Source organism: Petromyzon marinus, chromosome 83 (genome assembly GCF_048934315.1).
Source record: "Petromyzon marinus isolate PM22_M1 ecotype Great Lakes invasive population chromosome 83, UKy_Petmar_22M1.pri1.0, whole genome shotgun sequence".
Classification (NCBI taxonomy): domain Eukaryota; kingdom Metazoa; phylum Chordata; class Hyperoartia; order Petromyzontiformes; family Petromyzontidae; genus Petromyzon; species Petromyzon marinus.
Genome location: NC_133748.1, coordinates 6,506,859 through 6,530,499, shown reverse-complemented (window position 1 = coordinate 6,530,499; position 23,641 = coordinate 6,506,859). Strand labels below are relative to the sequence as shown.

Sequence of the window (23,641 nt, the reverse complement as noted above, 5' to 3'; positions counted from 1 at the left end):
GGAGCCATGTGCCCACACTTGAATAGGCGGAGACCCCACTGCAACAGCCGAGAGTCTCCCATGCATCTCCCTACTGTATATATGATTCGAGGTCTCGCTGGTTCTACACCACTCACCCTAACAGCTGACCCCACTGTCCTCTTACGTCACCTGGCCATGCTCCTATTCATGATCATTCCCGAAGCCACCAATCTATTCGAGATGCAGGCTGACTACCCTGTCATTACCTCCCGTAGCCACGAGTCCACTCATACTGTACTTGAATCTACTGTCATTACAGTTGTGTGCACGTGTGTATGTATGTACATTCTATGGTTATTTCGGTAAAGTTACGTAGATATAAAAAGAATAACAATTAAATAATACAAATACAAATGAAAATAAAGTGAAAAAAATATCGCGACTTTTCGATCGCACCGTACGTAGTCAACGGTGCAAAACCGGAGGTGTGGTGGAAGGACAAGAAACTAAATGCATATATCAGTACTAAAGAATGTTATTGTCAATCTGTAGCATGTAAAAGTGCACAACTCCAGTCGCTTCCCAATATCAGAAGGAAGAGCATTACACATGGCCGCAGAAGCACATCTGAAAGTGCGTGATACGGTGACCATCTTTGTTCAATGGAGAGTCAAAAGCTGCCACTGCGAGGAGGACCAGAGTTTGAGTGATGATGGTTTATGCTCCTTGACGAGATCAGCAAGGTATTGTGGTTCATTTGTGGCAAGCGCACTGTGTGTGTAATGAGTGCTCGGCAAACACCGGGACTGACAGTGGCATCAACGGCATTGGCAGTGACGTCCTCCTCAACCGCGCGTGACCCTTTTATGTCTTCAAACGTTTCCCCCAATTGTGTTATCAACATAATATCACGAGATACGCAACCTCACAGCTACCGCTAAAATCCCCCTTGAAAGAACATCTCACCCTCACAATAGGGGGCGGTACTTCCCCACCCACTCTGCCACCCAAAGTAATGTTCGTCAGTAAACCCTCTCTCGATCTGCGAGCGTTATGTTCTTGAAAACTGCTCGCAATTCAGAATTTTGCGAATCCAGAAACCTTGGTTCCACTGGGGGGAAATGGCCCTTTTGTTACTGTTACAAGTGAACATGGGGTGAGAAATGGCAAAAGTTTAATAACAATGGCTAAAATAAATAATAAACTGCAGATTTCTTTTTTATTACCTTTGATGATGAATATTATGATTTGATGACGATTCATAAAATGTATAACCGAGTCAACTTTAAGTATGTATAAAGTAAAAAAATCACAATAGCGAGTTCAGGACAAAGCGGGCGGCCCAGAGCGAGCACGCCTCATCTTCACAGCAGACCGTTTCAAAAGTAGTAAAACTCTGCGGTCTGTCAGCACTTTTGTACAACTTACGAATACTGAAGTCTGGCAGGTTCGCGAAAAGTGAATTCGTTTGCATTTAGTAACTCGCGAATATACGAAACTAGACATTTCCAGACGCCTGCGCATATGGAGGGTTATATTGTATTCATTTCCCACAGATCTCTGTGTGTGTGGAAACGCCATGGTTTGTTGATGCTTCCAGGCTGGTCATATCCCACTATTAACGTTCACTGCTGGTGGTCTCTGCATTCGTTTTGCACATTTTTCTTTATGTAGCACATAGCCCCATTCAGCACATGGCAGCTGTTGAAGGTGAAGATGTGCTCCTTAACTGTTCAACATCGTTCACAATATACCGCATGCGATGGAGATGTGGACAGTCTAACACAACGGTGAGTATTGCATTATCTCTCATTACACGTGGTGTTACCGATTTAGCACACTTTAGGGATTATCAGCCCAGTGCAACATCCGTCTGTATTGCTACACACCGTGTGAATAACACTCATGCAGAATGTGCCCAATACAAAATAATGTTACGAAATACATTACAAGCAAACGGTCTCCAAGTCTACTATTGCTTAGGCCAAGGTTCCTTCCAGAGATCTCTCTCGTCAGTCGAAGCCAGTGCTTCTTAACCTTTAATGCAGCCCTGCACCCCTTGGTTCTGAATCCTTAAAATAATGTATAATGTTGGTAAGTACATAGGTTTGATGAAACAAAGTAGCTGTAAATTTCGATTTAAAGCTTTCGTGACTGCAATGATTCATCTTATTTGGTTCTTTCGGTAAAGTCACGTAGAATGAGAATAACATAATAAATTGATAAATTATTATTGTGTTATTTTATTTTATCAATTTATTATTTTATTCTCATTCTACGTGACTTTACCGAAAGAACCAAAGAAGAAAAAAAGTAGCTGTACTTACATGCCCATGCCTAATTTGTGTTTCGATGATCTACCGTCTCGCACCCCTAGAAAGGGCATCTCGCACCCCCATGGGGTGCATGCACCCCAGGTTAAGAACCACTTGTCTAAGCTGTCCAGAGATCCCATTCAGAGATGGGGTTCGTTAGCAATCTTAACACGAACTCTGTGGCTCTTTGGCAGCAGCTGGTGGTACGGACATGAAAATGGGTTGACCTCCAACTTAATTTGGCCTCAATGATAGCGAGACAGAGTTACTTCTCCTGGGACTAAAGATCAGCTGCTCCTGCTTGCCAGGGCTGGTGGGGGAAGGGCAGTGATGGGTGCAGTTATCTGTATGTGTGTAGTGTATAGTAGTGTATTGTATAATAGTGTAGTATATAGTAGTGTAGTGTATAGTAGTGTAGTGTAAGGTAGTGTATAGTATACTATGTCTGTGTGTTGAACTTCTTTGGCACCGTACATAGCCAACCACAGTAACTGGAAGTACAGGGGGGAACAAACTAAAACACGACAAGAAATTAGTTGTCAATCAGCTGCAGCTGTGTTTGGTTGTTGTAACGACTGGACATCTGTGAAAAAGAGCTCCAATAGTGCATCGGGTTCCTACAGTCTAAATACATGTTCTGTTCTTAATGTAGCTTTGTCATCGCCCTTAATATCAATGCTAGATTACAGGAGTGATTCTCTATTGTAATTAGCTCAGCTTCATACCAGTTCAGAAATATAACCCGATATGCCCCTTTGAAAAAGCAGTGGTGTAGAGATTGTGTCACGCCCTTCTATCACCTCTAGGATTCATTATTGCATAATATAGCTCTCAGAGACTCCGCCTTGTCTTTCTGTATATTTTTTATGAATAAAATCCACTGACAACTCAACGAGTAACTACGAGTGACGATATACACTTGGGTAGTTAGACGACTCTGTTCTGAGACAACATCGCTTCTAGTCTCAAGACAACTCGAAGACGATGGAGACGACCCATTCCAAGGTGACGATGACGAAGGAGATTCCCCACACCAACAGCCCCCAGGTCCGGTTCGCGCCAGCTCTTTATGCCTCACCTGATCCGGCCATGCCCCTATTCTCGAATTCTCCTCACCGCACCTGACTGTCAATCTCCACCCTTAATGCACTTTCCCGCCATTGGATCCCGTGCTCCCCCTCACTTGACCCTGTCAACGCTTGTCACATCAATCATCATTAGCACGTCCATTAGTAACCAAGGTCCCGGGGAACCATACTGTCCCTCTATCGCTCCATACTGTCTTTACATCACACCCCCCCCCCCTCTTAAAAAATATAGCCGTCCTCGGCTAACACAATTTGAAACAATTTTTACTAGCGCGAATTAACCCTTTAACACAACGCGACGTGTAACAAATCTTCTAGGACCGAAAGGGAACAACTTCCTCCTTAGAAGAACAATGCGGACAACCACAACCAAACGAACAACAAAAACAATGCCAAATCCGAACAAGGCATGCAACACAACCTCCGAGATCAATACTTCAAGCCTCGGACATTTTGAACATACGGACGCCCAGCAGCACACAATGCAAAACACAATTTCACGGCGATCCGTCAATGAAATGTTGACCCCCTTGACCGAGTCCTGGATGCCGGCCCGTCTCCCCGGGCGGGATTTTGGCTTCCTTCAGCCAACGACGGCTTGGCCATCGGAACAGGGGGGTTGAGGTCCTCGGATGTTTGCACGGGAGAGGCTGGCAGGTCCTCTGCTGGTGGCCCCTTGCGTGTGGAGGGCCTTCGAGGTCCCCCTGATGTCAAGGGCTCGAGAACTGCGGGCGACACAGCATCATCTCTTTGGCGTCTGATTACTTTGGCAAACCGCCCCGGCCCGTCCGACACACCAGACCCCGACTGCACAGATACTGGGGATTAATTTCTAATCGGGGACGCATGTACAGCTTTAAGCGCGACGAGTGGACAAACCAGCGGCGGCGCCCTACCTGCAATCGCACACACTGCGGCCATTTAACTTCAACGATTTCCTCAGGCCCTTGCCATGGCCAGTGCAACTTGGGGCACGTGTGCAATGGCACCTGCAGGCAGTGCAGCCATGCTCTACCCCCTACCCCCCTTGGCAACACGTTCTTGCAACAACTCACGTTATTTTAATTAGCGGCCTGGGCCCTGGCAGTGTTCTCTTTAGCCGCCTCGCGTGCATCGGAAATTCGGTCCAGCATGACCTACAAGGTCCCTGGCAGAGACTGCCTCTTCCTTTCGGGGGACATACCCAATTGGACGTTAATAGTGGGTACACTTTCGTCACCATCTATAAAAAAACGGAAAATCCCATGGATACATGCGGGGCCATCCTATATGCTGCCAGGAAGCCAGGGATGTGTAGGTCCCAATTCGTCTGCGCCTTGTCGACTACTTGGCAAAGCATCGACGTTAGGGATTTGTGAAGGTGTTCCACCATGCCATCCATCTGAGGATGTTAAGGCGACGTCCGAATATTCTTTGTGCCTAGAACGTCACATACCTCACGTAACAACTTCCATGAGAAGTTCCTGCCCTGGTCTGTCAGGAGCTGCTCAGGAGCCCCCTTATCCAACACATACCCGTGCAAAAAGGCGTCCGTTATAGATGCCGCTGTCTGGTCGGGTAGGGGCCAAGCCACCGGCCACTGGGAGACATACTCTACCCCGATCAGAAGGAACTTATTAACTTTCTGGGTACAGGGGAAGGGTCCCAAATGGCAAGCGTGAACAACTCATTAACTCGCGACATGGTGATGGACTGCAAGGGGGGTTGACACTTCCTGGCTGCTGGTTTCCAGTGCACACAATCGGTGCAGACCTTCATGAGGTGGTACACATCTTCTGACATACCCGGCCAGAAAAATCCCTTTGCAGTGTTAGCAACGTTTTATGAACCCCAAGGTGTAACAATTTAGTTTAATGCACCACCCGAGTCAATGCACCCCGCAGAACTGTGGGAACCACCATGCCATAACGTCGCAACCCCTCATCCCATCTCATGAGCAGCCCTTCCCTAAGAACGATTTTCGAGACCTTCGCTGGGCTAGGGTTCGTCCATTCCTGCTCGGCACGCCACCGAAATCGTAACAAGGACGTGTCCTCCATTTGCAACCGACCCCACTTGGCAAGCGTGAGGCCCAACGTTCTATATTCTGGCTCAATGTCACCCACCGGTGCTGAACTTTCCACCGATGCCACCACCTCGGGTGGCTTCACGTCCTGTGGCCTACATCGCCCCGCGCCCGTTGAACAAGCACAACGTTCCCTCCTCGGCAGTCGGGATAGTGCATCCTCATTACTGTACCGTAACCCTTTCCGGTAAACCACCCGGAATGAGTATTCCTGCAATATTTCAAACCAACGTGAAAGTTAGCCCGAGGGTTGATCCACACGCAAGGAGTATTGGAGGGCTGCGTGGTCCGTCTGGACCACAAAGTCCTTCCCATACAGATAGGGTCTGTATTGTTGCTCAAACTGCACCATGGCCAAGAGTTCCCTTCTGGTTACGCAGTAACATTGTTCTGCGGTTGACAGGATGTGACTCCCATACGCTACCAGCCTTTAAATGCCATTCTTGACCTGCGACAGGACAGCCCCTATGCCCGTGTCACTGGCGTTCGTGTCCAAGATGAACGGTAGGGAAAAATCCGGATACTCCAGGGGAGGCACGTTGGCATGGCTCTCGTGCAGTGCAACAAAGGCGGCCTCCTCCCCCTCTCCCCACCTAAACTTCTGGCCTTTAGCCGTCAAAGCATGGAGAGGCTTAGCAATTGTCGCGAACTGTGGAACCAATCTTCAGTAATAGGACGTGAAACCGACAAAACTGCGCACCTCCCCCACTGACTAAAGAGTTGGCCAGTCGCGCACACACTCTGTGTTGTCAGGGTCCATCGCTATCCTGGAATCGCTCACAATGTGGCCCAAATATTGCACAGAGGTTTGCAACAGGTGGCACTTCGCCGGTTTCAACTTAAGATTGGCCGACCATACCCACGACAGCGCGGAACGCAACCTTTGCAAGTGCTCCTCAAAGGTGCGGCCAAACACAATAATATCGTCGAGGTAAATTAGACAGGAGTCCCATTGCAACCCCGCAAGGACTAATTCTCACAGTTTCTGAAAGGTGGCTGGGGCCGAATGTAAGACATTTAGAATGGTACAACCCTTGGGGCGTTCTGAATGCTGTTTTCATTTTGGGCGACTCATACAGGGAAGTTGCCAAAATCCGACAAAAGGTCCAAGGTGGAGAAAAATCGAGCACCCAACAGTGCGTCCAGGGAGTTGTCGATTCGGGGGAGCAGGTACACATCCGCGACTGAGACTTTATTCAACTTGCGGAAGTCTACACAGAACCGCAGCGTGCCATCGGCCTTTTTCACTAACACCACGGGAGCACCCCAAGGGCTGCCGGCAACATTTCCTCCACCGGCAGTTTCACACTTTATTTTTCCCATGGGCTAACCTATAAGGATTCTGCCGAATAGGGGCTGTCGTGCCCGTGTTAATATGGTGTTGCAGAAGGGAAGTGTGCCTGATATCAAACTTTCCCTTACTGAACACCTCCGTATATTCCCGTAAGAAGGATCGCAACGCGGCCCGTTGCCCCATGAATAACTTTGGGTTCTCCCCACACAGCTTTTCTATCCATGCTTTATCAGCCTCTGCCGCCTGCACCACTCTGCCTACCACTGTCTCCCCGGTGGCCTCGAGTGTGACCCCATCAGCATTGCGAGGGCTAGCACCGTTCCCGCTTGAACCACTACTGGTTCCACCCCCACATTGAGGATGTTCCCGCTTGAACCACTACTGGTTCCACCCCCACATTGAGAACCTGCAAAAACGGTTCCTGACTGCCTCGTAATAGCGTCAGCGTACCCCGCCTCGCCGCTGGAGTTGACTTGGCCTATACAGCCTCCCGCGCCAGCTCCAAAATTGCGGCCATTGGTCGCGTCGCGTCCCGCGAAATGGAGGCCACCGACCGCATGGTCTCCAGCACGGGAACCCCGGCAGCAGACGGCCGCTCCATCCTCCCTGTGCGAGTTAGCAACTCGTCCACAGCCACCTCCGCCCTCGACGTCGCCGCACCCATTGACGCCACCAGTTGAGCGACCGTCGAGCGGAGCCGATCCACTTCCGCCACCAGCTCCCGCCATCCCTTCATCGGGCCTTGCTGGGGGCAAGCAGCCCTCACCTCCCCCCTCGGCGGCAGCGATCGTAACTCCACCGGAGCATGTGGCCGGGCGGCGAGGTGACCAACACCTCCGTCACTGGTGCTGTGTTCCCAGCGCCCGGGGGGTTTTTCACTGGGACTCCGTCTCCCAGGGCTACTTGGGGGACCCCTCGGAGGTCCTCTTCCTATGAAGAGCTACAGGTGGGTTCCCACGCTTTCCTCTCTTCGGCATCTTGCAATAGCCACTTCTGACACCACTGTAATGTAGCTCTCAGAGACTCCGTCTTGTCTTTCTGTATATTTATTATGAATAAAGTCCACTGACAACTCAACGAGTGACTATATACACTGGGGCAGTTAGACGACTCTATTCTGAGACAACATCGCTTCTAGTCTCAAGACAACTAAAAGACGATGGAGACGACCCATTCCAAGGTGATGATGACGAAGGAGATTCCCCACACCAACAGCCCCCAGGTCCGGTTCGCGCCGGCTCTGATGCCTCACCCGATCAGGCCACGCCATTACTCTCAAATTCTCCTCACCGCACCTGACTCTGTCAAACTCTGCTCTTATTGCTCTTATCCGCCATTGGATCTCGTGCTCCCCCTCACGTGACCCTGTAACTGCTTGTCCCATCAATCATCATTAGCACGTCCATTCGTAACCATGGTCCCAGGGAACCATACTGTCCCTCTATCGCTCCATACTGTCTTTACTATTGCAAACCGCTTTTTATTGTACTGCCCGAATAGCTTCTTCATTGTCTCCATCTTGTGCAAAATGCGGGCTGCTAGGGGTTCTTAGTGGACAACGTCAATTGAGATCAAACATCCCCCAGTGCTCAGAGCTCTGCAATTGGCTACCGGGTACCCCTTTTGGGTTTCAGTCAAAATCCTTTTGTTAACGCAAGGGGATTTTTTTGCTGTGAGGTACGCTATGTAAAATAAGATACATTCAAATTCTACTGATGTTTTAGAAGCATTAAAAATAATAATTGCAGAAACTAATATAGTTGTGTGAATTCTTAAAATATTCAGTTGTCGATTTTAACCCCAATCCTTAAAAAATATAGGGATGAAATATGTTTTTTTTTACATAATTCGTCAGAACTTTCCATCTTACATTTTGAATGGTTCATTCTAAATATGACAGCAGATTTGTAATAGAGCGTGTGATGCCAACCGACTGGTATGAATTAACAAACACCAATGTGTATAATACTCTTGGGTTCTTTCGGTAAAGTCACGTAGGTATAAAATAAAACAAATCACGACGTTTCGATTGCAACACAAGCAATCATCATCAGGTGGGAAAACCACGGCAATATTTTTTTTGCTGAAGTTGGAGAGAGAGTTGCCGTGGTAAGAGGTTATATAGGTAAGAAAGGGGGGAGGGGCAAGGGGGGAGAGAGAGGGGGAGGGGTGTGGGGTAGGGGTGGATGCTAGGAGAGGAACGTGAGGCTGGGGGGGGGGGGAGTGGGCGGGGCTGGAAGTGGGAGGCCGAGAGAACTTTGACTTTACCGAAAGAACCAAAGAGTATGGATTCCTGCAGTCACGAGCTTCAAATCTAGATTAATGTGTATCAATTAAAACAAATTACTAAACAAGCAATATATCTTGTTCCACAGATATTATTCTGTAGCATTAGTTTGATCACACCCTGCAAGCCATCTCTCGACTACGTGATTTTCTCTGGGAACCTGAGCAGTGGAAATGGCTCCATCACTCTGGCTTCAGTCCCAGCGAATGTGAGTGGGATGTACTGCTGTATTCTGGAATCAAGCACAGCTGCTCTTCATCAGATCGTTTACAATTTGACGGTAACTTCTCAAGGTAATGCCACAAAACTTGAGATATAATGAAACGTCTGCATATAAACATTCATATTAACCATTCACTCGATGCAAATAAACTACACATGTTGTGGTTAAATTGGTAACACTTATAGTGGTGCATCGATTGACATATCTTAACATCACAAAACATTGTTATTTGTGTGAGCAAGAATCGATTGTTTACCTGCATGCGTGTGTTCTATGAATTCCGCTCACTTTTCTCCTGAGGTAATTGAGGCCGCTTCATTCACGACAATGTAAAGAAAATTGATTCAAGAATAAAATCGCGATCCTTGAATCGCAACAATGCATGATTTTATTAATCTTAATCGTAACAAATGTTTTTTTCTCTCTCCCAATATTAACACAATTGCACTGTATTACCTCAAATTCGCTCGGGCAACTTGGCACCCAGAGTGAGCAGCTCACAATCAGAAGGTTCCAAGTTTACTCAGCCATGATCCTTCAAAGGGTTGACTAAATGAGTACCACTTTGTGGGGAAATCAATTCGAACTTATATGCTATGCTTTTTCATGTATTTTTAAAGGGGGGCCATGGTGGCGAGATGTTATCTTCCTTGTCTGGTATACAGGAGGTCGGAGGTTGAATCCCGGCCCTGACACCTGCTGCTGTATATTTGAAATTTGCGACTCTCTCACTCTCCGTAGTCGCTCACATTTTTCTCCGTGTCCTCCACATTTTAAATCGACATCACGCATTTAAAGAATTTGGCTGCTATACATTTCCACGTGATGAGCCCCTTTGTTGAGCTATCATTTGTGGCCAAGTCACTTCTGAAAAAACAATAACTACATAGCTTAGTGGGGCGTGAACTGGTAAATAAAAATAATTGTTTAGTTTTAGCATTCCCGACAACTCAGGGAGGTTAATTCATTTTTGTGCATGATACGGGCACAGAATGGGTGGCATGTGCTTCCAGAGCCACAACATTCACATACTTTGACCTCAAATGATGACCAAATACATAAATACGGTTGACTGCGTACTTATTAACTATTGATGGAAAATCTCAGAGCGTACTGTAGCCTGGAGTTTGATACAGACCACCGCTAAGTTATCACAACCAGCTTAAACGATTGTCCAACAAGAGGTCTCCAACAGCGTCCATGCTATAATATAAAAAAACAAGTCCTCAACATTGACAACCAATTCACGACTCTTTCAAAATGAGCAATTGACAGACTGGGACCCAGTTTCTTCTCGACTCTAAAATAACGGTGCAAAGACCCGTCACTTTGAAACTCGTCGCAATTTTTAGGAAGGAGTTAAGTGATGACGGACTGTGTTTAATTGGGGATAAATAAAAAAAATGACAAGTCTCCACAAAGACTTCACGAGGACCCGAGGGCAAAACAAGACTCAGATCTGGGACGGCCGCCATCGGTGGTCAAGATGAGAAAGCTGCAGCGACACGGGAGCGGTGACTCTCTCAGATGGGTAACAAAGCGAGCCATTCCCTTTTACCCACTTCGGGCATCTGTGGCCGGAGCCTACCGAAATGCGTTCCTGCCACACTTACGGATGCTAAGTGGCCACCTGGGTCAGTGAGGTGAATAGCTTGCTGGGGGGGCGGGGAAAGAAGGGGTCAAATGGACGATGCACATGGCGGTTCTTTGCTCTCGTGTCTGCTCCCCGTTTGCCCTTGTAGAGAGGCTGGGATGATGATCTCACCATCGAACAAGGACAGTCGTATGTATGCACGTATGTGGAACTTCTTTCACACCGTACGTTGCCAACCGTGCTAATCGGAGGTGCGGGGGGAGGTCAAACCACATTGCGCGGCGCTTTCAGATGCTGACGCTGCTCCTTCTGCGGGGCACCTCCGGAATGCCCTCCCTCTCCTCCCTCCCTCCTTTGTTCATGAAACCTCAGCACGATCTAGCCCACAACAGCTTAATAATATAATATTGGTCGCGGAAGCATACGACGTGTTGAATCAAAGTCAAATCGTGCACACGCAAATGGGTAGATTGTTTAAAGCTTGCCAATGCACGTTTGTCCTTGAAAGTGTTTAATCAGCATTACGGGTCTTGTACTGGTATCTTCCAGGACAAAACACAATTTGCGATATTGCAGTTAATACTTTTTTGCTCTGGCGTGTGCCTTAAACCACTTTCATATTTTTTTTCCAATCCGGTAAGCCCCTAATAGCAACATATAATTTTGCTGACGCTTCATTCATGTTTACAAGGGTCGTCGTGTTGGAGACAGGTAGAGAGAAAGGGCTTATGCATTATCACCTTAAACGTCAGTTGGAGAAAATTTAATCTAAACTAAACTGAAAGCATTTTTTAACCAGGTAAGGACCACTGTGTTACGTAATATATATGCCAACCAAAGAACATCAGTTCGAACAGAGTATGGGGAGACACGAGAATTTGACATTCAGAAAGAAGTAAGACAGGGCTGTATACTGCCTCCTTACCCATCCAATTTGTACAATGAGCGAATTATGCGAGATGCAGGCTTGGATTCCATTGAAACAGTCGTGAAGATTGAAGGCAGACGAATAAAGAACTTACGAATATGCTGATGATACCACCCTACTAGCAAACAGCAAAGCTGAAATGATGACCCTGTTGGTAAATGTTAAAGAAGCTAGTGGGAAAGCTGCACTCTGCCTCACTTTCAAAAAAATGAAGGGAATGATGACAGAACAACTAAACTCATTTAGTCTGGAAGATTAATCAATCGAAGTTGTGAAGAACTTTGTTTTCCTGAGCTCTTTGATTGCTGAAGACGGGGAGTCTAGCCAGGAGATGAGAAGGCAGCCAGTTCTCAGTAGAACAGCCATGTCACAGCTCAATAAGATATGGAGAGACAAGGGCATTACCATAAACACAAAACAGAGACTTGTCAAAGTTCTGGTATTCCTTGTTGCCCTATATGGATGTGAGTCATGGACGCCGATATTGAATGAGTGAAACAGGATCAGTGGATTTGAGATGTAGTGCTGGAAAAGAATGCTAGATATACCATGGAAAGCCAAAACATCAAACATGTCCGTTCAGAGAGAGATTTGTCGCACTCCTCCACTCGAGGCCTTATTCATGAAGCAGAAATTTACATACTTTTGACATGTTATGAGGACCTCTGTTCTAGATGAATTAGTCTTGCTTGGGAATGGAGAAGGTACCAGTGGCAGAGGTAGACCTCGGAGGAGGTGGATGGACGACATCAAGAACACCACTGGTTTTACACTAAACCAGCTACGAGAGGCAGTGAGAGCCATGTTTTGATGGCATAGTCTGGTCGTGGATGTCACCAGAGGTCGAACTCAACATGACAGCACAAGGTGATGAGGTGAAGGCCCACTGAGCTATATAGTTCTTTTTTCAGAAGCCACTTGGCCACAAATTATAGCTCAACAAAGTGGCTCATCACATGGAAATTTAAAGCAGCCAAATACTCTAAACGCGTTCATGTTGATTCTAACAAAGGACCCGGAGAAAAATCCATGCGACCACAGGGAGAGACACATGCAAACTCCAAATATACAGCAGGCATCAGAGACGGGATTGAACACATGACCAGCTGTATACCAGGCGAGGTAGATAACATCTCCTAGCCACCACAAATTGCGGCATCCCTTTCTCTGCAACAGGTACTGCTGCTACGACACGTGCAGCGACATCGCCGGTGCCATCGACGGTGCCATCGACGGTGCCATCGACGGTGCCATCGACAGTGCCATCGACGGTTTCGCCTTTGTGCGGCAAAGCGGCAATCGCCATAACGGCGTGGGCTCTGATCTTCCTTCTGGTGCTGATGGTGCTTCTCTACCGGTGCCACCACCACTACCACAGCAGGAATTGGTGTTGCTGGAGGAGAATGAGAAGTAATTTCGGCCTTGGTGGTGGTGATGATAGCGGTGGGAGTGTTGTTGGTGGTGGTGGTGGTAGAAGGAAGGGAGACTCGGGAGAGATGCAGCACCCTGGTGGAGAGACTCGTCCCTTGGATGATATGGAAACGAGTGAGGTGCGTGAAATGTATCGATCTCTTTTTTTGAAAACTCTATTATTCTTCTTCTACAAGAAGGTGGTTGTTGATGTTATCACCAGCGAAACATCAAGGTACTCGAATTCTAAATGTTGTGGGTTGACATTCCAACACACCGGTGTGCTGAGGTAGTAACTAATTGGCACGTTTTGTTGACAATCCTTAATATTCTTGATATTTGGCTATCAGGTCGTGGCGGTTTTAACCACTAATATGTATGCGATCTCACCCACAAATGTGTTATTATGGATAATGTTGGTCGCGAAAACTCATTTCTTGAGAACTGCTTTTTGTATTTAGTTTGTTGTCCTTACCCAGCACCTCCTATAAGCACGGTTGACTATGTACAGTGTGAAAGACGTTCAACACCCATACACGCATAGACTCAACACTGCACATAGACTTAACATTGGCCATAGACACAACGATACCCATACACTCAACACTGCCCATGAAGTCAACTCTGCACCGCGGCAGCATCCTGCATCACATTGGAACCGTATAGTTTGCTGTGCTGCCCTCTGCTGCCCTATGTGAATGAGTGGATCTGTGAGTGGGTGAGTGGGTGGGTGAATGGATGAGTGAGTATGTGAGTGGTTGGGTGAGTGAAGTGGGAGGGTAAGTGAGTGAGTTGTAGTGACCTACAGTGTGGTGAACAGTGGGTGAGACAGTCAGTATCTGGTAGACTATAGGTGGGGGGGATCAACAAAGTGAGTCTTAGAGGCTACTATGACCATGTTCGTAGCTAGAGAAAAGTGATAAGGAGATGAGTGAGCGAGTGATTGGAATACATCAGTGAGCGCTGGATGATCAATAAACCTAGAAGCTGCTTTACTCTAAATTGTATGGGTTAATGAGTGAAGCAGGTGAATGAACGGGTGACTGGGTGAATAAGTGTGGGTGAGTGAGTGACTGGGTGAATTAATGGGTGAGTGGGTGAGTCAGTGTGTGAGTGGCTGAGCGAATGAGTGAATGGGTGAGTCAGTGACTGGCAGTGCGAATGACTGCTGGCTGGTTGAGTGAGCGAGTGATTGGAGTAAATCAGCGAATGCTGGATCATGAATCAACCTGACAGCTGCTATACTCTGAATTGTATGGGTGAATAAGTGGGTGGGTGGGTGAATGAGCTAATAAGTGACTGGGTGAATGAATAAATGCAGCGTGATTAAGTGCTGAGTGAATTCGTTCATGGGGAAATTGTTAAGTGTCTGGCTGAGTAAGTGGCTGGCTGCACGAATGACTGGCTGAGGTGAGTCAGCGAGTGATTTGCGTAAATCACTCAGTGCTGGATAATTAATTGGTCACCCTGACTGCTGCTCCCATCTGAATTTTACCGGGTGTAGCAATGCCGTAGCAACTGGCAGGTCCTGCTGCTGCTGCTCTACCACTTGAGATACGGTGACAGCAGCAGCAGGATTCCATCTTCGGCCGAATTACTCCGTTTTGTGTGGCTGCCTAATATTGGAAGGAAGAGCATTCCAGACGGCCACAGGAGCATATCTGAAAGCATCCGATGTGGTTAGCGTGTTTGCCCGATGGTAAGCCAAAATCCACTGCAAGGTTGACTGGAGTCCACGTGATGTTAGTTTCTGCTCCTTAACGAAATCACCGAGCTACATTGGTTCATTATTTTGTGGGAAGCACTTTGTTTGTGTAATAAGTGCGACCTTATAATGTACTCATTCGGCAACTGTACGACAATGCAGCTCAGCGAGCACTGGAAAGACACAGGTTGGATCTTGCAGTACCCATAACACTACGAACTCAGCGACCCGAGGTCTATTACAGCTCACGGCCAACACGATTATTTGAACCCTAGGTCGACTCAGCCTCAAATGAGTACCTGGTGTGGTTATGTCATAACATGGCCACTGAAAAGACAAAGGCGGTCGGGCGTGCTGTTGGCCACCCATCCTCTGTGTGCCTTCCCGACCTTCGCAAGTGCTGCTTGCTAACAGTACTTGCCCTAACAATCTGTTTATAGGCTATACCGGGGATTTTTGTCTTTGGACAGATTGTGTATGCAAGCCTTCAAACGGAGCGTCTACCGCCTTGCACGCAGCCTCGCCGACCTCCCGGTGAAGACTTCACGGTGTACACGACCATCGCGGCATTTAGTGGGGAGAACGAACTTCCAGACTGAAGGGAGTCGCGAGAATAAACAACATCAGCAGCAAACTTGGACATTGCCTTAACCACCAAACTGAACTTTTATTTCACCAGGTAAGGCCCCACTGAACTATATAGATAGTTCTTTTTCACAAATGACAACTCAACGACGTGGCTTATTAAGTGGAAATGTATTGCAGCCAAACTCTCAACGCATGTTTCTAAATGTGGAGGGAAAAACCAGAGGACCCGGAGAAAAATTGACGCAACCACGCTGAGAACATGCACACTCCAAATATACAGCAGGCGTTAGTGTCGGGATCGAACTCACGACCTCCCGTATACCAGATGAGTTTGTTACAATCTCCTAACCACCGCGGCAACAAGAAGAACGGCAATCTGCTGCCTACCGTCTGTCAATCGACTGGCCAGGGAGAGGCTCTCCTCCCCCATGCAGCCTGTTATGCACCACACTTCAAAGCTGTTCACCACGGGGTTTGGTAGAAGACTGGGAGGTGTCCACCACTGGTGTTCGAATGTCATAAGCGATAGCCTCTGGACTGTGTGTGTGTATGTAGGGAGCGGTAGTGTAGTGGTTTGCATGCTGCGCTATGAACATGGCCACCCGGGTTTGATTCCCGATCACGGCCAACACCTGTGACGATTAATCTGAACCGGTCCTCGGCCTCCCCTAGGTCGACTCACCCTCAAAACGAGTATCTGGTGCAGTGTATAAACAACGCCACCTCGGTGCTGGCCACCCACCCCCTTGTGTACCGTGCTGGCTTTCATTAGGTGCTCGTTAACAGCACTTGCCCCAAAAGTCTGTAAGGCGATTTGGGGGATGTTTATCTTTGTTTGAGACTCATTAATCAGTAATAATGATAAAATCTGTAATATATTATATCACTTTTTTACGGGTAGTCCTTGACTTACGAACGAGTTCCATTCATGAGGATCCTTGCGTAAGTCGAGCAGTTCATACGTCGGGACACAAGAATGTAGTACTGTATTTACATGTGCATACAGTTAGTGTTATAAATATGTTACGATTCAACGAAAGGGAAGCATTATTAAACTCATAAATTAGAAGAAATTTACATTTGCATGGAATGCAGTAATAAATACTGTTCCTTGACAACTTTAAAATCCCCACTTTAGAGGAAGCAACAGTTTAAATCGATATCAAAGGTCATACAATCAATTTGTGGTCTCTGCCCAGTAACAACCTTAGTATTTTGGCATTTATAATAATGAATTTTGGGTTAAATTGCGTAAATACAAATGTATTGTGACCTACCACCACTCGAAATAGCCAATCAGTAAGGGTTGTAATATGAACAAAACATGCAAATTAGCTACTACTTCAGCACATCAGTGTGATGGACAGTAAACCCGCAACATTTACAAATGAGTATGACAATTCGATGGTGGTGGTTGCAGCCAGCTTCATCAGGCGATTTGCCATAATTTAGAAGTCTTCCCAGTCCCGGTCTTAAATAGAGCAAGGTGACGTCATCGCTGTAAGCCTATGATGTGCTTGTCCTGCTGTGCGCCATTAAATCAGGCACTGGGAGATCCACAGCAAAGCTAATACACACCGTGTAACAATGTGTATGTCCAGAATAAACACCTCATTCGAGACCCAAACATCACACCTCCAGTCTTTAACATTCCTCCTAGACTCTGGTGTCACAATTATAAACCGCATTCGAACATCAACAGCAGGCTAATGCGCACACATCTTTCCACATTGGAAAATGTAAGATAAGCCCTAGTAGTGCGATTGTGGCCATGCAACCCAAACTATTGCCCATATAGTAAACCACTGTCGTGTGCGCTTCTTCAGTGGAGGCGGCTGAATGGCGTAATTGCATCAGCTCTCTCCTGAAGCCTCTCGTCGTGGCCAGCAGACATCGACATTGACATTAGGCCCCTGAATGATCTTGATTTTAAGTTTTCGTGACTGCAAGGATCCATACTCTTTGGTTATTTCGGTAACATCACGTAGGTGAAAATAATAAAATAAAATAGTGATAACAACTAAATTAAATCACGTCGTTTCGGGTGCAACACAAGCGTCCGTCATCAGGCGGGGACAATCACAGCGAAAACAATTGCTGAAGTAGGCCAAAGAGATGACTGTGACAAGGGATTATATAGCTGAGGGGGGGGGGCGGAGGAGCCAAGGTGAGTGTAGGGGCGGGGCGTGGGCTGGAGGAGAGCGGCAAGCATGCTCCTAATGCTCGACCTAAAGCTGTGACACGTTTGGGGGGGGGGAGAACTCTGCAGGCTCGAAGCACTGCACGGCAAATTTCCAAGTGATGGGAGTGAGCAGGGCTGGGAGTAAAATACTGGAGATGCGGATATGAATATAAACTACAAGGCAGCAAAGGTTTAACTTGGTTAATAACATCCTTCCAATGATTGCTCAATTTGAATCCATCTTCTCGGTTGAAGTTATGTCTGTTTTTATATCTGGATGGCTTCATAGACAAATCTTTGTTGGTATCCAGACGCCTTGCAGAGCACTTTGGTATCGGAGAAAATAATATCATGAGAGCCCACAGCATTGTAGCAGTGATCAGCCACGGCAGACGAGTTCGTCCTGCCGTGTTTCAAATCTGCCTTGTGCTCGCGAATGCGGTCTGATACAAATGCAACTCACTTTGTAGACTCCAGGGTACTGCAAATAAGAATTAACATCCTTTACGGTTCAGATCAGATCACGGATTTTGTGTACTGTACTGAATCGGACCTGGATCTTGTGTTTCTTTAAGATTTTGGAAATCTTTTTGGTAACGCCTGCTATGTATGGTAACGTGATGGTTTTGATCGAAGTCTAGAGGGTTGTTTCTCCATGGTCGGAGACGCAGCTTTGCGGATAATACGGTCCGAATATCCATTAATCTTAAGGGTCCGGTGTACATGTTCTAACTCACTGGCCAGGTGGTGTTGGTCACAAATGCAGTGGGCCCTATGGTGTAGTGTTTTGATGACGGAATTCTTCTGTGCCGGATGGTGGTGGGAATCAGGTTTCAGATAGGAATCTGTGTGGGTGGCTTTCCTGTAGACAATGTCCCAAAGAGCCATTAGGCCTTGTCTCAAACAAAACATCCAGGAATGGTAGCTTGCCATCCTTCTCCACTTCCATGGTGAAAATGATGGATGGGTGTATGGAGTTAATGTCTTCGAGAAACTGGTTCAATGCTGACAAGGCATGTGGCCAAATAACGAAAGCGTGATCCACATATCTCTTCAACAGGGAAGGACGTAGGGTGGATGTCTGGATGGCGTCTGTTTCAAATTTCTCCATGAAAACATTGGCTATCACTGGTGACAAGGGGTAACCCATGGGGGTACCCTAATTTTGTTTGTAGAAAGAACCATTCCAGGTGAAGTACGTGTTGGTAAGGCAGTGGCTAACCAGCGCAGGGACATCAGGGTTCCCTGTTTTCGCTGTGGTTGTCCCCGCCTGATGACGCACGCTTGTGTTGCGCCCGAAACGTCGTGATTTAATTTAGTTGTTTTCACTTTTTTATCTTATTTTATAATTATTTTCACCTATGTGACTTCACCGAAAGAACCAAAGAGTACAATACCTTCCCCCTCTCTGCCTCGAATCACTGCACCTGAATGAATTAAATGATTCCGTCACCCCGCTGTGCACTATTCAAGACCGGGAGCAAGAGGAGACCATCACCATTCTGCCAAATTGCCCGATGAAGCTGGATGTAATTACCAGCGAAACGTCGTACTCAAATTGTAAATGATGTTGATTCTCTCTTCAACACACCGGTGGGCTAAAGAAGTGAAATATTTTGTCCTTTGTAAACGTGACACATTTTTGTTACTATTTGGCCGTGTCGGGTGGTGAAGGGTTACGACACATTTATAAATAACGCGATCTAACCCAAAAACCGATATAATGAATAATATTGGTCGCGAAAGCCTACGTGTTAAACTGATACAGTAGTAAGTTGTACAATGGTTACAAGTACAGTACATATACAGTGCAGATAATGGGTGGAAGCTATCAATAAGTGGATGGTATAGACATTCAGCTTTGGATTAAAGTAATATTCGAATAGTGAAGTGTAAAGGTTATGATTGAAGACAAAGATGGTTTATCAGTTGTGGAATTAGGTTGAAGGTAAACTGTTCGTGAGTAACCTGACCGTTACACCAGTCACGTGGTTAATGGCAACTTTAGTTGAAAATTGCCTTAACACACGTGTTGTTGCCTTTCACATATTATAACAATAAATGTGTTTGCTTGCCCTCGATTTGGAGCACCTGGCCACGTCCTTCATTTCGAGTTTGCAACACAGGGTACTGCGCAAGCGGGAAGGTTCTGGAAGGGCGAGTGGAAATGGGTAAAGACGATGCCTCAAAGCCTCAAACTGCGGGGGACCAAGGCTCGTGAGAGATGCAGGCCGAGTGAATATATTCAGGGGAGCCGAGGCCCGCGGTCGGGGCGCTTGCTCAGGGATTGATCGACAAGAGGATGTGGACAACATCGGTGCCGACTGTTCGAGATCAACATCGTGGAAACGATCGGAACCAACTCTTCAAGATCTACATGGTGGGAAAACACTGAGAGGGACTGTTTCGAGTTGCATGTAGTGGAAAACCACCGGGGCTGCAGGTAGTCATATAGCCATGGTGAATTATGACCAGTTGTATTCTCGTCCTTTGTAAGTACGTTCTCGGGAAATAAGGACATTTCCCCTTGAAAATATGACCTGTAAAAGCAGCTACATTACACTGGCGGCAGCGATGGAATACCGTCTACAAGTCCCAGAAAGAAGACCCGCCGAGGAGCTCCTACAGAGGATGATGTGTTTGCTCCCGTGTCACCGAGACCCAGAATTCTACGGGAGCAGGAGCCGGACCCCCGTTGGTTGGCCGCGTTCCCGACAAGAGGTGGAGGCCTCACCACACGCCACGAGAATCAGCATCGCTGGACCAAGAAAGTTTGTGGCGGCAACTGTCCCACAGATTGGACCACCGTACCTTAGCGATGGATTGACTGGTGACGGCAATTGTGGAGAGAAGAGAAGTGGAGGGAGCAGATGCTGCGTGGCTTGAGCCGGAGCCGCCGCCGTTGGCCACGTCGTGAGAAGAAATCACGGGGAGGAGGAGGCAGCAGCTGCTGACAGCTTCCCCCTCGTCGAGCAGCAGGTGGGAACCCATCAATCAGCTCAGCCGCAACCGGAAGCTGCGTACCCTTTGGTTCTATTCGGTAAAGTCACGTAGGTAAAAAATAAAACAACAGACGTTTCGGCCACAACACAAGCGGCCTTCATCAGGTGAAGGCACCAGACTGTCACTCCAGCGCAGTCTTCGAGACAGTCTGGTCCCTTCACCTGATGAAGGCCGCTTGTGTTGTGGCCGAAACGTCTGTTGTTTTATTTTTTACCTACGTGACTTTACCGAATAGAACCAAAGAGTATGGATCCTTGCAGTTACGAAAGCTTCAAATCTAGAATGGAAACTGGGTGGCAGACGTCAACCACCAAGGCCATGAAGAAGGATATGCAGAGACCGGTTGCCTATAAAATAATTTCCAACCACTGGAGGCAATTGGGTGGTGTTCATTAAACAATTTGAAGCCGCCGTCAGGGCCAGCCAATTTAGCAATGAAGATGCCCTTCGAGTGCTGCCCATGGTGTTAGACGACGGAACGCTCATGGCATTTTGTTTACGATTCCAGAAAGTCAACGCGCTTGTGAGGTGGATGGCCAAAAAATGTCTGCCCTCCGTCTAGCGTAAGGCAGCGATTTTCACCCGAAAGAAGAGAATGAGACGCCGATGGCTAATACACGTTCCTTGTTAGTGCCCACAATTGTGGTGTTGCTGCAGATGGACAAGGCGGCGCAGGACGCGCTGGTGGCGGAGCGGCTGTGAAGTCTCCTCCGTCAAAGCGTCATTACATTGCCGATTGTGCCGGAGAGTGACCAAACTTCAATGTGGTTCGCTAAATGCCGTAAATCCGTGAAAGCTCGGTGTTGCACACTCTTGACAGAATATCACCTCCTCAAACAGGTGGAACGTGCAAATTACCCCGAAACCTAAACCTTTTTCAATAAAATTGAGTTGTCCAATTCAAGTGTTTTCAAAATATTACTAACGAATATGTTTTAGTTTAAAATGTTTAAGGGCGTTTGCCCTCCGTATGCCTTGCCCAGCACTCAAGACAATCCCAAGACTCAATTCCCAGGCACCATTATAGGCATTTCAGTGACTAGTCCTGCCATCTTTTGCAGCATCTGTGAGTTGATATGGGAATATTTTGGTCTAGATAAGTGGCTCCCAACAGTTTGGATGTCACTTACCCCGAGCAGACTTATTAACTTTACAATTACTTCTATCATCATTGTCACAACCAGAATGAATATCTGAAAAGTGATTGAATTTTACAACTGTGGGTAGCTCTAGACAAATTTTATATGCACTGCAGGTTTTAAGATGTCGAGACTTTAATCGCCCAACTCAACAATATCCAGGAACCCAAAAAAAAATAACACCCAACAATATTTGTATATAACAATAGCCACTTGTCACAACAACACATTTTGTACAAGAGGAATGATGTTTCACACATTTTACACGTTTTCAGTCAGACAGTAGGGATTCCCCCATGGGTTACACAATACGAGTTTTTTTTCTTATTCCTATAGAGCATGTTCTCTTATTGTAGCAGGGTCTTGTGTCCCTCCACACCACCTTTCGAGTTTTACACAATTGTACATTTAACAGAGACCAACAACTCATAATAATAAAGTATCCAAAGTTAGACTTTGCTTCGCTTGACTGCCTCAACTTGGTCTCATTGTTTACACCCCACAGCGTCAACTGTTGTTCTCTTTTCAAGCTTGGACTCAATCCTGGAGGCTCGCTTGGCCCAACCTGATACGTCTTGTCCACCAAACAATCATTATAAACTCTTAGGCAACAATGGCGTCCCCATTCCATCGCCTTATGGAAGGTCTCCTGCAATGTTAGGCTGGTGTCATGACAGATATGATTTCTAAACTTCTTTGGATCGCCGACTGTGCAGTGCCATTATAGAGACGGTAGATTCACTCTATGCTTGGATGGATAGAGGTAGGGCATGGTGTGCATGAATGTCATTCGGCACTTTTGCCATGTGGACAAAGAGACGGATGATTATTGAACAAATGATGCAGTCGATGGTAGACAAGTTATTGATGAGACAATTACCCTTCTTCATAGCACATAAACGTTGAGGCCAGAGACGAAGTAGATAATAAGGGTTGGATGGAGCCTGATGACAATGAGATTTTAAAATGTTTTTTGATGCTACTTTTTTACGTATTTTATTTAAACAAATCAGGGGAAGGTACAGACTTTTTTCAGACGGGGTTGGATGGTGGAACGCAAGGGGTGAATTGCCATGGAATAACACCAACATGCGAGTTAGTGTCCCACACGGTGAACGTTATAGGTGAGAGAGACAGTGAAGGGGTAATGCTTTGAGAAGCGTTGTAGGGGAGGTAAATTAGGGAATGGGGTTGTTGGTGTGGGCTGTGGAGGTGGGGTGAATCGTAGGGTGGTAACCGGTTTGTGCCCAGTGAGGTGGGACAAGCAGGAGAGATGTGTTGTCAGTGGGAGAGAGTGGGTGTGTGATGTCTAGAGCGGCATATAAAGGCGAAGGCGATTCAAGTAACAAGCCGCACACAAGGAGAATATCGGGGATAAAGGGGAGGTAGGGGACGGGGGGAGGAGTACGCTGGCCAGATATCCAGGAGTTCCTCCTCCCTGTTCCTGAAGAATGCGCTAAGATGCTCCAGCCAGCAGTGTTTGGCGATGACATTGGCCCAGGCCTGGAGGGAGGGAGGTGAGGGGGTGACTGCCATGTGGAGAGGATTATTTTATTTTCCAACTGTGTTAAAGATCTTCGACAGGGAGTTCCCGCCTTGGTGAGTCCTGGTGGTCGTAATCCTAGGACGTTGGTGGAAGTTTAAGGGGTGACTGACGAGTGAGTGATGTCATTGAAGTAACAAGTTAGAAAGCTAAACAGTATAAATTTTGATTTAAAGCTTTCGTGACTGCAGTAATTCATATTCTTAGTTCTTTCAGTAAAGTCACGTTGAAGGGAAACAATAAAAAAATAAAATAATAAAATATATATAAAACAATAAAAACAGTCTAATTACGCAAAAAGTAGCACCTATTAAAT

At 46.8% G+C, this 23,641-nt stretch overlaps 1 long non-coding RNA gene across 1 annotated transcript; it reads right to left on the bottom strand.

The window, feature by feature from the left end:
• Positions 1 to 1,161: 1,161 nt before the first annotated feature.
• LOC142907802 (uncharacterized) lies at positions 1,162 to 20,752 on the bottom strand. The gene is made up of 2 exons (XR_012931270.1): positions 20,452 to 20,752; positions 1,162 to 4,089 (listed from the first exon to the last, which is right to left on the bottom strand). It is a non-coding gene; the product is annotated as an uncharacterized LOC142907802 (long non-coding RNA).
• Between the last annotated feature and the right edge of the window lie 2,889 nt (positions 20,753 to 23,641).